This window comes from Larus michahellis, chromosome 4 (assembly GCF_964199755.1).
Source record: "Larus michahellis chromosome 4, bLarMic1.1, whole genome shotgun sequence".
Taxonomy (NCBI): domain Eukaryota; kingdom Metazoa; phylum Chordata; class Aves; order Charadriiformes; family Laridae; genus Larus; species Larus michahellis.
This window is the reverse complement of record NC_133899.1, coordinates 14,567,049-14,571,680: the sequence shown is the minus strand read 5'-3', so window position 1 is coordinate 14,571,680 and position 4,632 is coordinate 14,567,049.

Here is a 4,632-nt window from a genome sequence, read left to right as displayed (position 1 = left end):
GGGCTGCGCCTGCCCACAGCATCAGGTGATGGGCAGGGAACTACCGCGCCCACAGCCCCCCCCGGCCCGCCCGCCGCGGGGTCCCGCATTGTCTGCCGCCGCTCGCGGGCGAGGGGCGCGCTCCCGGTGCTGGAGATGCCGGGTGGGACCGGGGAAGGAGCAAACCCAGGGGCGTTTCCTAAGGGAACGGCGAAGCCAAGTGTTTTGGGTGCCAGCCCCGGAGCGGGGCCGGGGAGCGGCGGGGGCCGGGGGGCCGCAGCCCCTGGCGGGCGGGGGGCGCCTGGCTGCCGCGGCGGGTCCCGCCGTGCCGCCGCCTGCCCGCGGCGGAGAGCGCTGCCTTTGTCTGCGTGTGGTTTTTTTTTTTTCTGCTCTGCGGTTTGGGGAATGCAGTATTGCCCCCGCTGATTCTCCGCTGGCCGTCGGGCCAAAAAAAAAAAAAAAAAAAAAAAAATCTTCCCGGTGTGTTTTCCCGGCTTGGCGGTGGCGTCGGAAATGCCGCGGGAGGTGCAGCGGGCGGCGGGGGGGCTGCGGGTGGGTCACCTGTTGCTGGGGGAGAGATCGGGCAGCGAGGCTGGGCGCCAGCGGCCCCATCCCACACCCCGTCCCCCTGCCAGGGCAGCTTTTCGCCTGGTCCTTCCCTCCCGCAGGAGAGAGTTGGTCCTCTCTCACAGTTTCCTCATTGTTTCCAGATGATGAAAATGTTTTTATCTCTCGGGTTCAGCTCAGCTTTTGTAGCAAATGACTGGAGATCTGCCATGAAATACAACAGCAGCAGAATTCAGGGGAGAGAGCGGTAAATGCTCTCCCCTTGCTGCCCCAGGGGAGGAGAAGGCCCGTTTTACCCGTCCTGGGTGCCCAGAAGAGACTCCTTGTTTGTGCTCAGAGAGTGGAATAAGGGAACATTCACTCAGGAATATTCCTATGACCTAATGTTACCTCCCTGAGTAGGAGCCTGGGCTGTGAATCAGGCTTATTTGTGAATTGTTTTTGTAGAACCTTCTTTTTACTTTCTCCACTGGCTTACAGAGAATATAGAAAACCAGCTTCCTATTTTAGGTGCCTAAATTAGATGGTTTGAGACTTGGGTTCTGTCCTCTGTGGTTTTGGTATCTTTCCTTGGTTGATGAAGAGAAAACAAGCTGCTTTTGCTGCATTTGATTTTATTTTGTCCCATACAATAATATCTCGAGACTTTTTGCTGTTTTTATTCTTTCTTCTTTCTAACGAATTTCTGCTTGCCATAGTTCATAAGTAATTTGTTCCAGTCCTTATTCTACAAGTGCAATATTTTAGCTCTTGCTCTGTGCTAATTTAAAAATAATTGCTACTTGAGAATTTTAGTCAATTCACAGTTAACAAAATAACAGAAATGGGATGGGTTTTTTTGGTGCTGAAGGGAGCATCTTGAGATGGTGCAGAAAATTCATTTGTTTTACTCAGGAATTAAATTTTGTGTATTTGCAGTCATTGTACCGATTGTACTGAAAGCTTTTTCTTGTTCAGCGCTCAGCTTGTGAAGGCTTAGTGGAGTGTGTCTGAGCCTGCTTATCCTGCCTCCAAAATTCTGCTCAAAAAATGACCCAGAGGAGCCCTGTATGTTAGAAATTCAATTTCCAAGAAGGACATTTTTGTTTATTTGCAGCTTCAATAACTGTTTTGGGACATTACAGTCTGCATCTCCTTCAGACTGTTTCACACACACACACACACACACACACACACCCCCCATATTGTAAACCTTTTAACTTTTGAAATGTCAAGTTTGGGAGCCTGAGTATTTCGACATTTTCCCTTTAAAGTTGTCGTCAGTCATGTATCTGGAAAGCTCAGTGTTACCTGAATCCAGCTTTTTGACTGATAATTAACAAGCAGGGTCATGGTACTTTTTTTCCAGGTTTGATAAAATGTAGTTCAGAAGAAAAGATTTTAAGCTGTGGTAAGACTTGTCAAGGTCAATTTTACCACAAAACCAAAACCAGAACTGATTTTGCAGTAAGCTTTAATCAGATGACCTGAAATGTCCAACTTATTTTAAATTCTAATATTTATATTCAGTGTATACAAGTAGACTTTCCATCTTGATTTCAGTGTGAGTGTTTCAGGGTTCATTAGAAATTGAGGTTGAAATGTTACCCAGCCTATTCAAAATTGAAGCCCAACAGATTTGGAACCACTAATTCTGCTGGGGGAAGAACACAAATTAACCTTTGCTCTTGGTCCACACAATGCTGTTCCACCCCCTACCCGCCCCCCACAAACAGCTGGTGTAGCAGAAAGTTTTTAGCTGGCTCTGCCACAGTGTCTCCGATTGATCCCCCAGGAAGGAAGGGTACAGACTGCCTGATGTCTCCGTTTCTGCCTCCACCTGACCATCCAAGCAAGACCTCACACCCTGTTTGCAAATTCTGTAATGCTGCGTGTTAGCAGGTGACATAGCACAGCAGCGTTGGAATAAGGCTAGCAATCTTAAAATGCGTGTTGCACAAGCCGAAGCATACGTTTTTAGTAAAACATTTGCGAACCTGAAATCCAATAGTCTGATTGATTTCCTAAGTTAAGAAATACACAGAGGAAATAAGTAATATGAAAAAAACCTTTCCATGTTCAATGTAACATGAAGTCTTGTTTGTATTATAGAAAAAGTATCTGTTGCTTTGATTATGATAAATGTGTCTCCAATTGTTATTTTAATAGAGATACTTTCAGGAAAGGAAGTAGCGTATGATGAACTTGCAATGTTGAGGCAAAGTTGTGCCTATCTTCTTGCCTTTTGAAGGTAGCAGCAAAGCTCCTGCAGACTTCAGGAGAGTCAGCATTCCACTCCGATGTCAGTGTGACTGTGTTTCCATGCATGGCACTCTGACTTATTGTGGCTTGGCATATCTACCTATAAAATGAGGAAAAGAAAACTTAGCTCATGAGCTGTAAAATTAGTTAATGCATGTTTGTAAAAATCTCGTGCAATGACCTGTTAAGGATGAAGTATCTTTTTGTATTTACTTACAGAAATCTTCCTTTCTCTCTCTCTGCTGCCCCCAGAGTTGAGCTGCAGATGGCACGCATCATTACAGGCTCATGCTATACCCTTCAGAGAAGATTTTGGCTTTTGCAAGTTGGCCTGTGGTGATCAATTGACCTGGTCAACAGACAGTTTATGTGTCCTGTACAAATCGTATGAACACAGATTTCAGACAAGCCAGGCAATTACTGCTTACCTAGGGCAGTTCCTTGATCCCCGTGTTGCATTCCATCTTTAGTCATAAAGACATAGGATGGTTTTCTTGCAGTCATAAGAAGCTAAAATAAAGAATTTTATCTTGATGGTGAGGAGCTGGAGGTACAGATCAACAGCAAATGCATAAATGCATAGAAAGGTAGATAATTGGAGGAAAAAGACCTTGATAGACTAACAGCTGCTGTCACATTTCCATTTTGGCAGACCTTCAGCAAGCTTCTTTGTCATGAAGAGTTGCATGGTTTAAACCCCGTAATTACAATAATGGCATGTGGTAACTAGGCATTCATTTTTCTTCTGCTGTTTCATTTAAATAAAGGCACGGGATAGAAAATTACTCCTAATAGCTTAAAATGGCAAAGTGTTGTTAATGATATTTAGGATTCTTTGAGTACTCTAAGTACATTACATTAAGTATGGAAACCACAGTACAAAAACTATGGGTTTTTTAGGCAAAAAGATCAAACCCTTTCTGTGTTCCATGTTGTACAGGTATGGAGGATGGTCGTTTCCTGTGGAATACTGCTGATGGTAGCAGTTCAGAGTATAATGAGCATCTTCAGAGAAATTACTGTTGCTACTGTTCTTCAAACTGAACATAAAACTTTAAGATCTGGTCCAAAGCTCAGTTCAGTCAGTGGAAAAAGTGCCAGTTCAGTGACTTCATATCTTAATGTTTACCAGCTCTCATTCTCTTGTGATATGCAAAAAAAAAAAAAAAAAAAAGCCAAAAAAGCCCAACCCCCTACCCTAAAAACAAACTCAAAAAGGAGTATATGAAATAGTCTATTGAATGCTCTTAAGAATTAATTGAAAAGGTGCTCTATGAAAATAATGTAATTTTATTTTGTGAAGCATTTTTTATATACACTACATTAAAACTGCTCAGAAGATTTTTGCTGAAAAGTGATGATTTTGTTGAAACTGAACTGTTCTAAACAACATGTGAATTTTAATAAAGTTTCCCATGAAAAAGGCCTGATATGTGAGAATAAAATGTTGGAAGCCTTTCTTATGGAATGGTAGATGCTACTGGCATTAAATAATTTAAATTATTACTATTTTAATAAAATATTATTTAAAAAATCTCATCTAAAGCTGACTTGCTTCACAAAGCAAATAGATCTTTTTTAAAAAACACACTGTTGACCTGGGCCATAAGTCTAATTTTGTAGGTTATGCTTCAGCTTGATTAGAGAGGGATCTTCCCAACAGGTTTTTACCCCTGGAGGGTTTCAGTGACATGTAACTCATTGTTATAAATTGCATGGCCAAGGTCATTGCATTGGACACGTTTACTTTAAGAATCAAGTAAAATGAAGCAGTTGATGGGAAAAGTTCAAGGATTTTTTTTCCCATTACTAATATAGCAACTTACAACAATACAGGAGCTAGAA